General features: G+C 49.1%; 1 protein-coding gene across 1 annotated transcript in view; it reads left to right on the top strand.

Annotated features, from left to right (window-relative positions):
- Positions 1-548: 548 nt before the first annotated feature.
- SPTBN1 (spectrin beta, non-erythrocytic 1) overlaps positions 549-13,795 on the top strand; it is a 110,742-nt gene continuing 97,495 nt past the window's right edge. The window contains 1 exon segment of the mRNA XM_079298526.1: positions 549-684. The gene's annotated coding sequence lies outside the window, so the exon portion shown is untranslated.

Genomic DNA, 13,795 nt, shown 5'->3' with positions numbered 1-13,795 from the left:
AATAAATGTAAGAGAAGGGAAGGGGAGCCGGGAGGGCTGGATAACACCCACGGGAGGCTGCGAGCGAGGGCCGGCGGAGGGGGAAGACCTGGCGTGAGCACAGGGCAGGCCCGAGCAGCAGCAGCAGCAGGAGGAGCAGCAGGTGAGGATGCGGTGCCGAGCCGTGCCGTGCCGTGCCGAGCCCCGCGCCGCAGGGCGGCCGCAGGGCAGGGGCGCGGGGCGGGGGCTCCTCCCGCGCTGTCCCCGCCCCGCTCCGCTCCGCGCCGGGCGGGGCACACGGAGCTCACGCAGCGGGGCTGCGGGCACCGCACAGCGCGGAGCCGCCGCCCGGGCAGCGCCGAGGTAGGGCTGGCAGCGGGGATCGGGGATGGGGGATCGGGGATCGGGAATGGGAGCGGTCCCGACTGCCCGCTGCGCAGCGCGGGTGGATCCGCAGCCTCCCCGCAGCGCCGATGGGCGCGGAGCGCGCTCCGCGCTGTCACAGCCGCCCCGCCCTGCCCTACCCTGCCCTGCCCTGCGGCGGCCCCGGCCCGTCCCCGGGGGCCGCCGCCCCTTTCCCTCCCTCCCCTTCCCTCCGTCCCCGCCCGCGGTGCCGCCTCCGCCGCGCAGCCGCACGCCCCGCGCGGTGCGGTGCGGAGAGCCCGGCTCGGCTGCTGCTCCTGCGGTATTCCTTGCTGGACGGATGTAATTCCTCCTTTATTTTTCTTGCTCGGGGCGGGGCGCGGGGGGCGGCGCGGGGGTCGCTGTCAGCCGGGCCCGCTGCGGGGCTTTGTGTGCGGGAGCGCTGAGCCGAGCCCAGCCCAGCCCGCCGCGCTCCGGTGCGGGGCTGCGGTCCGGGCGCGGCCATCGCCCGCCGCCGCGCTGCCCGCAGTGAGCGGCGCGATGCGTGGGCTTGCTTCGCTTGTCTCGGGGCTGGCTCTGGCTCTTAGGTGGGTACAGGCCTGATTTAACAAAAAAAATATGGCAGACTTGTGCTAGAGAGCGTGAGACTGCAGCAGCTCTGTAAATTCCTTGTTAATAGCACCGGGGCTGATGTTTCATTCAGTAGCTGATGTTTTTCCTTTTGGAGTGATGATACAGAACTAGAGTGAGCGTTGAATTAGTGATGTTGATGTCTTAATCGTGAATGAAATCGCATTCTTGTTTGAAGGTGAGTAGTGGTCTGTGTTTCTGCGTTGTGCTCCGCATTGTCCGTAGGTATAATGCTAAGTGTTCAAGATCAGGATTGCAGGGAGACGAAATAAACAGAAACTGTCAAGATCCGGAGCGTTCGGCTCATCCTTCGACCTTTATTGACAGGATACCAGCATTATGAAACCTGCTTATTGAACAGTTGGGAAAAAGAGCTGGAATTCCCGCAGCCCGCCATCCTGCTGACGGGCATCTTGGGGAACAATGCTCCCCGGAGCTCCGAGAGGCAGGGCAGGGACAGGAATTTATTCCCAGAGATAGCAGCCGTGTGGAAATGTCAGGGGAGCCTGTGACTCCTCAGGCCATTGCAGGAAAACTCCGCTGGAGGAAGGGCTTGCATACGCTCTGAAGGCTCTGGGGGAGTGAAAATGGAATGGGATAAAGGGCTGGGAAGGCGGGTGATGGCAGCGGGATGTGATTTTTAAAGAACTGTTCTGATCCTTTAACGTTTGGGGTTTTTTTTTCCTCCGTGTTTCTGGGGAGAGCAGAAATGGCTGTAGCGATGGCTCCATGACTTAGCAGTGGTTGTAGGGCTGTGAGGAGGGGCGAGGGGCTGGCTCATGTGTCACAACTAGTGCTGAAGAGGCGAGAAAATAGGGAATATTCTGTTACTTCATGCAGGAGCATGGGCGTGGAATTATGAGTGTGGAATCTGGAGGTCAGGTTCTGGAACAGAACCCGCTTTGGGTTTTTCTGTAATGCAGGTTAAGTGCAGCAAATGAAACTCGCTAGAGCAGGATGCAGCATTTTGGGATAAAACAGGAGCTTGCAGCAGCCATGTGGCAAAAAAAGCGTTAGAGATGCTGTTTCATCTCTGTGGTGGCACGGATCCTGCAGCTTTTGGAATTGCTGTGTGCCACTGAACCCTGCCTGCAGACAGGAGTGGGGCAGAGAGGGGCAGAACCCTCTTGCTGCATGTATGGAGACCTGATACTGCTGTGCGCTGCTCCAAGAGCCCCTGGGGAGCAGGAGTACAAACCATTTTATGAAAGATGCTTTCTTTTTTCCTTCATCATCTATAAAATGGAATCATCTAAAGCCCCTTTATTGGATGGGCCTGGATTGCTCGTTTGCATTACGTCACCTGACTAAGGATTTATTTTTCATGTGGGTCAGTTACAGGATGTGATATTTGCTGTTGGATTGCCTACAAAATTATTGTATTTCATTAGCAAGGAGTGCATGGACGTCTTTCATGGAACACAGAGGAGAAAGTCTGTTTATGCAGACGTTGAAGGGTCAGACTGCAAAAGTTATTTAAGCTGTTAATTGCTGTACGCACCTAAATTCCTTAGTCATCTGATCTGGGCACAAGTGAACGAGCAGTACAATGGTTTATCATTGCCCATTAGCCATGAGTCAGCTACTAAATCCTGCCCATGCTGGTGTCTGTGGCCACAGCCTCCCTGATTGCCCTTTCCCTAGGGTCTGGGAATACCTCTGGCAGTGCTGGAGCCTCAGGGGCCGGACAGGTGACCCGACCTCGGGGCAAGGAGCCACCAGCTGCTCTGGCATCTCTCTGGCCCGGCTGAGGCTGTGCAGGGAGCAGTGCAGGCTCTTCCCTGTGGTGCCTGGAAGCTGCTGATGGGAGCAGGCCGTGCTCCATGGCAGGAGCCATCAGGGCTTTCCTGGCATGCAGCTCCTGCCGTGGGCTGCTCCCGTTCCCGGCTGATGGAGCCGGGGATTTTACCAGCACGTGGGACCCTTCCTCTGCCGAGGCTCCTGGCAGCTTTGCCAAGTGAAGCCAGCAGGAATCTGGCCTAGAGGTGTGACATGTGAAAACCCAGGTGCCTTCTCTTGCTTTAAACCATCTCGTGTTGGATTGTCCTGAGCAGATAGCGCTGGTGTGGAGAGGCAGTGTTGGAGCTGCAGCTCCACACCGAGGGGAGTGGGATCCATTGGGATCTGTGTCCTGCTTCCCCCACTGCTGGGTTCCTTCCCCCCCACCCACATGTGGTTTTTGTTTGTCAGCCTTTTATTATTACTCTTAAAATGATCTGTTGGGAATTTGTTTTTCTAATGAACGAGAGTACAGTGTTGCAGCAGTTACAGCTGGACCTTTGGAAGCTTTTCCTCTAATGAAAAAAGAGTTTCAGAAGAGATTACATGTTTTTTTAAGAAAAAGAAAGGCATAAGAAAAATTCTTCTTACGCCCAGTAGACTCCAGTTTATTCAACAGCTTCATCAGAGTGACATTGATCAATTCCATATATATTTAATCTGGCAGGGGTTTTTTTCTGTTTTGCCCAACTTCTTTTCTTTTTCATGTATTGCTAATCCCAGACACATTTTTTACTGTCCACTCCTCAATAAAAAAGGCCGGTTTTGCATGGAAAAAGCTTTGATGTGTATTGTTAGGTGAGGACTGAGTTCATAACAGGTTTTATGGCTGAGGGGGGCTGTGTCTGGAAGTGTTATTTCTGCTTGCAGGGTAATGTATGGATTATCAAAAGGTATGCACCAATGTATGAAGGTTGTACTCAGGGATGTGTACATCTCCCTATGCCCAAGGACAGATTAAGGTTGAGGATTATACTGTGCTGTTGTTTTTCATCACTGTTAACATTTTTCTCATCATCTTCTCTGTGAGGTTTTTTCTTGTTGAGTGGTGATAATTTCAGAATTTTCTTAATTTGTTATGTCTTCTCACTTTTCTGTTCTTCTCTTAATATATTATTTGATTGTTTAATGTATTTTCTCTCCTATTACCTTGCACAAACCCATACTGCATGTGTTTTAACCTACCAGAAACCCCTTTGGTTTGTCACTGCTGCCACCAGAGAAACACATTTACCCTGCCATGCTGCCACTTTTATTGCACAGTGTGCTGAGTGCTAGAACTTTAAAAAGAAATGGTGAGTTGGTTTGGTTTGTTCATGTCAGGAGGGCAGAGGGGACTGAACAGAAGAGGCACTGCATGAGGAGCCCTTGTGGCAGCAGATGCTGCCCCACACCTGTTGGATACTGGGAATAGCCTCGCTGGTCATAGCCGTGCCCTTGGAACAGGAGAGGTGTGCCATTAACACTCTGTCCTGAGAGCTAAAAATACTCTGCCACCAAACTGTTCACAGGTAAATGTTCCAGATTTAGCCTTTTTTCTGTTTACTGGGATTCCAAACATAGGCTGTTCCCCTGCTGAACAATTTGCCTGTGATCTGTGAAACGTGTTCAGGAATGATGTTGCTGGATTTCATCTCGGCTTTTGTTCATGTGTCCAGAGCTGTGCACCAGAGAAACAATTTCTCCTCCTCTGTGAGGATAGGAAACATGGATGCAAATCATCAGAGAAGCTGTGGGCTTGCCTTGAAAAACGAAGTGTTAGTGTTTTATTTTTAAGACAGGAATAGGGGTTGACTGACAGCTCAGTTTGATTGGTGTGACCGCTGGGTTTGGTTCCAGTAATCACGTCTCAATCCAACGTGGAATGATCCGTGGAATGGGCAGCTGCTGCTCTGCATGAGCTGTGGGGTCTGGGAAGTGATGCAGCTGCAGACCCAGATTTAGGGTGTGAGCAGAGAGGAGGAGATGCAGAGCTGGAGCTGCCCACGTGAGGGACTGGCATGGGGCTGAAGGGTTTGAGGCAGCCAGCTTCATGAGCAAAGCATTTATGCTTTGTGTCTTCAGTCTCCCTGTGGGAAGTGCTGGAGTGGCTCTTGTGATCCTTCCTGCCCTCAGTCTGTGGGGACTGGGACACCTTTAGATCTGCCTTTTGTTTTTTCAGCTTGCCTCGAGGTTTTGGAAAGCAGCATCACACTGAGGTCATGCCTGTGCTGGAATCTCCTGGCCAGGGCTGCAGCAGTGCCTGCAGAGATCAGGGAGGATCGTGCCCCACCCCACAACTGTGCAGTTGGATTTTCCATTTTCCCCCTTCTTGGAGGTGTCAGTGGCTGTGCCTGGGTGGGAGGTGCTCCGAGGTGACGCAGAAGTTCCTCTCCAAGCCTGGCCATGACATTTTAAGGTTATACTGATTACCCAGTTTATCCCAGGCAGACATTTTTCCCAAGCCAGACCTGCAGGCATCACTGGGAAGTCTTTAGTTTTTGCTGTACTGTCTCAAGAACGTGGTCAAGGTCTTCTCTGAGGAGTTGTGGGGATTTCCTGCCATCCAGCAGTAATCCAGATCTACAGCTTTTGGTTTTGTAAGTTCCTGCCTTTTGTTCTGAGTTAATCCTATTGCTCTATGGATTGATTTATTGCAGAATGACATGGTGTATCTGCTTCTGGTTCTTACATGATAAAAGGGAGCTTTGTGTTTGGAAGGGCAAGGTGAGCTCTGGCAGTGTGGGCAGAGCCTGGGGTACAGTGAACTGATCACTCTGGGGTTGTGCACCAGGACCAAAAGCAGATTTTTCCCACTCATGAAATCAATTTTGCTTAGTACCCAGACACCACAAATGCTCCAGCTAATTATAGCAAGTAGCTCCTCTGGTTTTTTGGCTTGGAAGGGAAAAGGTGCTGCCTGCTGTATATAAACTAATTTAACTCAGATACATTTATTTGAACACCCACAGGTTTTGGGTTTGGGCATTGCAGGTGTTGCCTTTTGTCAGTAGCTAAACCAATGGTGAGATTTTTCTTGCCAAGGGCTTTCACTGACTTGTATCTCAGTAAACAAATATTTAATGAAAATGTTTCAGAGTGATCTGCACCAGTCCCTGCAGATGGCTCATGGCTTTGGGGTGCCAGTGGCACACACATTTATAGCAGCACTGGAATGCAGCTTGGGGTTAATTTTTGGAAAGGGACTTTGGGCATAGATCTGCCTTATAGAAGTCTGGGTGTTTGATACAGGAGGATCATCCAGTAGATCACCCTTTGCCAGAGCCTGGATCATGCAGCAAAGAGATCAGGAGAGTTCTGCTTAAGTTAACAGGAATTCTTTGTCATGTAGGATCCATATGGGATAAAGATAACTTGGTTAGTTTAACAGTTGCTTCTTTAATGCAAAATATTGCGAGCTTTTTGGGGTATAATGCCATGAATAACTCTCTACAATTTCATCATAGTAAAAGATGAATGGATTAATTGCTACCTTTTTATTTTTAATCTTTTTTTTAGTAATGTGTTCTTGTAGCAATTTTAGATGCTTTTAGGAGGCTAAGCCTGAAAGAAACCTGACTGACTTTGGTGGGGCTACACTGATTATCACAAGTTGAGAAATCTGCCTTGCAGTTTTCAAGTTTTCATAAAACAAACACTGGAGCCTGTTGTGTTTTATTCTGTTGGTGTTTTTGGCATCAGAGAAGCTTTTCCTGATTGTTTTCCTCATTTGAAGGCTGATTGTACTGAGTGACCTCTTGCTCCTGAAGGGTGGGTCAGTTTATGTGGGAAAGTCTTAGTCAACGTGTCTGGGAGATAAGTGGGACTGCATCCCAACAGCCTTGTGTGTTAAATACTGGAATGTGCTGGGGACCTGCCAGGAGATTGGAAGCAGGACTCTGCGACAAGCCCAGTGCAGTCACACTCTCCCTAAAATAGCACTGTGGATAACAGGAGATCTGCAAAGTTATCACTTACCTCATTTTCCCACAAATTCTTTCCTAAAAATGGATTATTGACTGAGGGTTCAGGCGGGTTTTTCTGGTAATATATTCCATTTGCATTTTGGGACCAGTCGTGTCCCTCTCAAGTCTTTGGCTGCAGGTAAGAGGGGAAAAAGCTGTGGTGAAACCACACGAGTCCCAGCACAGGAAAAGCCTATTTGTACCATCCTCATCATCACCTGAATGAGAAATGAGATGGGTTTTACCTCAGTGGAGGTCAGCAGGAGCCTCGTCAAATTTGTCTTGAACAGTCTGGAAGTACCAAGGCAGAGATGAATCAGTCCAGCAGCAGCCTCAGACGTGCCTGGGCTGGCTGTGGGTGACAGGCTTTTGGCACCAGCCCCTGGATGCAAACAGCCAGTGTTTGGATATTCAAATGAGCAGTGGCTTACCCCTGCAGACCGTAGATGGTTTTGTTTAAGGGGAAAAAAGGAAGCAAATTTGATTTTCGGCCCCGTGTCAAATTTGTCGGGGGAAGAATCTGATTGTGCAGCTTTAGTGGTTAGCATAAGCCAGCTAAACTTGAAACCTGGGGTGCCTGAATTAGTTTCTTAGAGAAAGAGGATGAGTTGGCTGCTAAATGGGATAGTGTGAGGAAAGTGCGGGGGCGGCCAGGTTGGGACATCCTGAGTCAGCAGGTGAGAGGCTGCCCCAGGAGAGCACAAATCCCAGTAACCATTCCCTGGATGTGTGCTTGCACTGCTGCAGGGACCTGCACAAGGAGATCTGAGAAAGGGAAAAGAAAAATGGGGTTGTCAGGGAAGCACAAGGTTGAGAACAGAAAGTCTGGAGTGCTCTCAGTCGTGACCTTTTGCAGGTTTGAGGGCGAGCTGCTCTCTTGGAAAGGCAGATGGATTAGAGGTCATTTGTGGAAAGTGTCCCTCAGCTTCTGGTGTGCACTGCCAGCCTGGTGTCAGTGATGGGACAAGATGTGGCCCTGGAGCAGGACTGACCCCGGGAATCAGATCCACAGGGATTGTGCTTAGGGTCGTGTCCCCTGTGCCACTGAGGCTCTCCATGGGGAGGGCACTCACTGAGCCACTGCCAGGCTCACCCACCCTGCACATTGCCTTGGGAAGGCACTCACTTCATCCTGTGGCACTCAGGCTGTGCTGTGAGCGTGGCTGGGGAGGAGGATGTGGCCCAGCAGCCCCACCCCTGTGCCCCCCGGGGGGATTCCCTGACCCCAGGTGCCCCATTGATCCAGCTTTGCAGCTGCCTGGGTGTTAAAGGAGCTTTATCGCTGCTCCAGGGAGGGACGTGGTGACATCAAACCCAGGTAAAAGGGGAAGAGAGGTAAAAAAAATGGAGTTTCACTGAGCTCTGCCTTCTCCTGTCTTGCTCACTTTCAGGTTTTGTATCAGGAGGCATAAAAATTTCCAGAAATTGCAGTTTATGTAAGAGATGTGAATAATGGCTAATAATAAGTGAAACTGCCGTGAGGAGCTGCAAGAGGGGGGAAGAAGGTTATTTTTAGAGATCTGTTCTCATTGTATGCTAGACAAACAAGAATAAGGTGACTTTGCATTAAATATATACCACAAAGAAGTAAAGATATTTCCCCCAGACAAATCCCCATGGTGCAGTAATGGTCTGTACTATCTGCCAGCTCAGCAATGAGACTCCAAACTGCTTCTTCACTGATTAGTAAAAAAAGAAGGGACCTTCCATGCTCATTTTCATTGCAGTACTGTGATTCTTCTTGCTCTGTGAAGCTTGAGAATGAAGTATCTCAATCCCCACTTGTGCCAAGTTACACAACTACATCCCAGCATGGGATGTTGTGTCCATTTACATCATCTCAGTCTGGGACTTGAGGTTTTAAATCCTCTTCATAGAGAAATATGCACGAGAACATCTCAGAGTCACAGAATTAACTAGGTTGGAAAAGTTCTTTGAGATCACTGAGCCCAACCTATGTCTCAGATAATTTTGTATTGCTCAGGTTTTTTCAGAACCATTTAAAAAAATGTAAGGACTGTAAAAAAATTGTGACAAAATGTCAGAGTTAGGGATGGTGATCCCTCTCCATGGGTAGGTGACCGGCAGCACACAGCTCTTATCTAGCTGTGTTTTTAGTCTGAGTAATCCTAATCAGGTAGTAAATCCTGAGTGAGATTATGCTGCTGCAAAGATCAGCTGGATCTGGAGATGCCTGCTTGGGTATTCACTGAGGCAAAGCAGAACTCTGGAGGCTTTGTGGGATCTTCCTCTGGAGGAGTGGGGAGAAGCCCAGCAAAGACAAACGACGTGTTGGCTGCAGCAGGGCTGACAGGTGAGGAGCACATGGGCATTCCAGGGCAAGGCAGAGCACTCAGGGATGTTTCTACAGCTGCTGCTGGCCAGCTGAAAATAACCTGAGCCACTTGGGGTTGCAGTGGCACAGCAGAGCTGCTGCAGAGTTTGGAGAGTCCCAAAGTTCCCGGGATTCCTGGCAGGGGCGATCAGCCCTCACGTCACCTTCAGGGCACTTTTCTGAGCAGAGCATCCCTGTTATTCCTCTGTTGGGCCTCTAACAGGAGGACAGCTGTTTGCAGTTTTAACTTCTGCTTGTCATAAGCTGCAGCAGGAATCCAGGGAGCCATGGAAGAGCCTGAAATTAATTTTCAGCCAACTCGATTAGATAGGCGCCCGCAGCAGGCTTACCACTGCAATTTATGTGTGTTTTGGGATAAATGCAGCCCCTTGCTGGTCTTCAGTAGCTGGCCATCATATCTAAAGGAGAGTTAGGAGGGCTTGCAGATACATAAACAAGGAGCAGAAATATCCTTGTAAGCATTTTTAATGCTCTGCTTTGTGGATTGATCAAAACAGTGCAATTTGGTGGGGATGAGCATTGAGAAATGGGCACTGTGCAGCAGCACAGCTGCTCCATCAGAGGGGAATGAATCCCCAAATTGCATCCCAAGCATGTTATTAGAGGATTAAAGGGCTGGGCAACTCACCTTGGCTAACTGTCCTGAAACTCTGCTTAACTCATCATACATATAAATAACTATTATGCAAATATTACCGGAGCAACAAAGCAGGTTTTGAATTTGCTTTGTGCCTTGCAAATGACCAAGTCTCTTGTCTCAGTGTTCCAAATGATAATCTTGTTTTCCCCACAAACAAAGCACTGAAATTACCTGTGTAATAATTGGAATATACCACTCAATTCATCTTTCTCTGGATGGGTCTCAGTGTGCAGTAGCAGACTGGAATGTTTGGTACATAATTTCCTTCCTTGATTAAGTTAAAATGTAAGATGATTTCCCATTTGGGCTGTCAACAGGAGCAATAAATCTTTGCTCCTTTTAAAAATCTGCCCATTCTGGTTTTGACTGACATCACCTGCTGCCTTCATATGTCTCTGCAGAGAGGAAACCACCTCAGTTTGTACCAGGAGAGGTTTAGGTTGGATATTAGGGAAAACTTCTCCATGGAAGGGGTTGTCCAGCCCTGGAGGGATTTGAAAGCTGTTGGGGACATGGTCAGTGGTGGACTTGTTGAGTTCATGGCTGGACCTCAGAGTGTGTCAGGAATCAGATGCTGAATGATGCTTGTGGGTTTTGTGCTGACACTTGCTCCTTGAATATTGCACGTCAGGGATCTGTTCCCCAGGAATCACTTGGAAAACCCTTTGCTGCTCCTCAGAGAAGCCTTGGATGTGACTTGCCACAGAGAGCTTCCTGTTCCCTGGGGGTGGTGGTTTGGGAATCAGGGTGTTATGATGGGAGGCTCCAAATTAACTAGTAGTAATAATAATAATAATAATAATACTGTTAAAAGCTCTACTGTTAGTGGAATGGCCATTTCAGCCTTGCCTGGGGTTTGGTTTCCCCTGCAGGGACTGATGAGGCAATTTACAGAAGTGACATGTTTGGGGGAGTGATGTGCCCCTGTGTTTGGTGACTGGCACTTGGCATATTTTCCTGGATTTATTGCCAGAGAACCCAGGTCTCCTCAGGAACCATGAGGAATTTTCCTGGCTCTGTTGGTATGGAGTTATTTTGCTCTACCTGTTCCTGATGTTGGCAGGTGGGAGCCAGGGGATCCCTCTGTGGGGTGGGATGGGGTGGGCTGGAATGGGATTAGCTTTGTGTTTGGGAGTGTGTTGTTTAAAAGTTGCATGTTGTGGTGGGGGAGTGCAAACAACCCAAATTCATGAGCTTGTTCCTGAGCTGCTGGGTTTGGAAGGAAGGCCAGGGGCTGTCTTGTGGTGTCAACAACAGGGGGGAGGAGGCTTTGTAATTTGAGTGTTGCAGCAAACAGAAACCCAGCAAAGGCCAGAAGAAATGCAGCTGAGGGAATTTTTACACAAGCCTATGGTTAATTTTAGCTGGGACTTTGGGATGTAGGTTTTTAATGGCTTTTAATTTCAAGGGCTGCTGAGGGATGGGGAAGAAAGGATGGTGTGTTTGTGCTGACCTCCCAGCCCTGGTTTTAGCTGTGACACCTGGCTGGTTTAGCAGCTGGATGCTGGAAAGCTTTCATAATTAGTAATTTTGTGCTTTGGTAAGTCTCCCCAGCTCTGTTTCCATGCAGAATTCAAAATGGCACAGGCAGCACAAGAGCTGTGTCACAACCTCCTCTCTGGTCGCCTCTCCCTGTTACAGTGCTGTGATTGTGAGGCACCCATGAAAGCCAGTGCTTTGCTAAAAATAGGCCATTCCTCTTGCAAATGCTATTACAATTCTGATATTCAAATATTAAACCTTCTCTGCAGTGTTAAAAATAGCTGTGAACAGAGAAATCCTTCCCTTATTCTCAGCTGAGGGGTTGAATACTGCACGAGTCAAAGGCTCAGTCCCGAGGCTGGAGCAGTGTGGGAGTTGAGCTGAGGCTTCTTCATCCCTATTTTTTCACCCCTCATCTTCTGTTGTTGTTGTTGAGCACAGAGGACAAGTGGGTGGGAGAGAGAAACGAGCAGGAAGTGGATCAAAAGAAAGTGAGGAGTAGCCAAAAGGAAATGGAGAAAGTAGGAGTGGAAGCGAAGCGAGAAGAAAAATCAGGATAGAAGTGGAAAACTGCATTGAGAGTGTTTCATCAGAGCAAGATTGCCATCCCAAAGGCTGCCAGACAGGGATTTGGGGAGCAGCTGGCAGAGGCTGTGAGGCAGACCTGCCTCTCTCTCAGGGCTGTGGGTACAGCCCTCCTGGCTGTGGCAGGAGCACTGCAAATTGCAGCAGGCCACTAATTACCCTTGGGAGGCCATTTACAAGGGTGGGAGCATCCCCAGGGCTGAACCCAGTGGGAAGATCAAGGGCTTGGCAAGCTGGGGTGTGTGCTCCAAGTGCTGATATCCTCAGCCTACACCCTTCAAGAATGCACCAGTGGAAAGGCAGGTGTTTATTTTTCTCCCCCTTCCAATGCTCTTGTGTATTAACTAATGCAAAATTTAATAATAAAATACCATTTCAGCAAAATTATTTCCTTCCATTTGCCGTCAACAGAAGATGTATTGGAAAAGAGAATTTCCTCTGGGGTGAAATATAGGATGAGCAAAGAGAAATGACCACTGTAGATTTAATGGGGAAAAAATGGATTTATCACGTGGCTTGAAAGCCATTTTAATGATATTATGAGGCAAGGAAGCAACCAAACAATGCCCACCTTTTATCATGGAAATGAAGCTCAGGAAGGCTTTCAGCAAACACTGTTTAGCCAAAAATAAGGGTGAAGGAAAATCTAATTTGACCATATAATCCTGTTGGTCCAGGTGAGTGATGGCAGGACTGCTCTCTCTGCCTTAGAAGCTGCAAAAGAAAGGAGATCCTTTTTCCCTTTCTGTAGGGAGGAAAAGGATAAATGAACCCAACATTTATCAGCTTAAGTTGGGTTCAACCAGCTGTGTTCAGCTGGAAAACCCTCTGATGATCATCCACCACAACTGGAGTCTTCTTGGGAGGGAATCCTGGAGCAGGTGCATCCCACAGGGCAAAACCAGGGTGTTTTTGTCTCTGACAGTGTTATCCATAGCCTTGTCCTGGATTTCCCCCAGCAGGAATGCCATTTGGGCAGTGGGGACAGGAGGCTGGCAGTGAGGAGAGAGCTGGGTAAATCTCCGTGTCGTCGCTGTGTCTGGAATCACTTTGGGATGGCAGCTCCCCCTCCATGCCCCAGCAGCTGTCTCTGCAGCTCTTCCCTCCTTTAGGAGGTGCTGCAAGAAAGGGAAGGTCCCTGTGTGTTCTCCTACCTCTCCTGGCACCCAAACACCCTGTTCTGGTCACAGAGCCTGGATCCTGGAAACCCAAAAGGGCACAAATTTCACAGACAGATGAAAAATCCAGGGTAAAATAAATCATGCTGTGGAGAGTGCATGGCATGGCTGGTCACACACCAGGATTCATTTTGGTCAGGTTCTCCCAGTCAGCCACTGATGTTTCCTTTGTTGCTGGAAGTGGAGCCAGGACTCCTGGGCTGAGATTTGTCCCAGGTCCCTCAGGTGTGGTGCTTGTGCCTATTGTCACACCAGTCTTAGCAGCTGTCTTAGCTCAGACCTGCACACAAACGAGTTTGATTCCCCTTGTTTAGCAATCCAGGGAGAGCTGAACAGCTTCTCTTTGGAAGGCAGTGCTGGTGTGGTGCAGTGTCCATGTGTGCAGGCCACCAGTGTCCCCTGATGTCTTTACCTGAGCCCTATTAACCACCTGACATACAGAGATGTTGACGCACTTCTCACACCACACTGGTGCTGGGGTGAGCACTTAAGTGCATTATTTTAATTCATTAACATCCTGGAGGGATTAAATTCTGCACACTGGCATTGTTTCCTGGGCAGAGCACACTCACAGGAGATAACTGAGGTTGCCAGGCCTCCCAAATGAGTTAATTTTGATTCTCCTCTGTTACATTTGAGTTATGGATGAAGATGGGTGGGTGGTGTCAGGTGTACAGGTTGTGCATTTCCATGGCTGTGATCCTGATGCTTCCTGCCAGGTATCACCTTCACTTTCTATCTGGCATCCCCATCTTTTGTCCCCTTCAGTTTTATTCAGCTATTTTCATTTTCAAATCACAGTGTCCTCATGAACCTGCCAGCCTGTGCCCAAGTTGCTGCAGCCATGCCTTGAGTTTTC

Source organism: Erithacus rubecula, assembly GCF_903797595.1.
Source record: "Erithacus rubecula genome assembly, chromosome: 2".
Taxonomy (NCBI): Eukaryota; Metazoa; Chordata; class Aves; order Passeriformes; family Muscicapidae; genus Erithacus; species Erithacus rubecula.
Note: the sequence above shows the minus strand (reverse complement) of the source record. Positions and strands in the feature narration are given on the sequence as shown.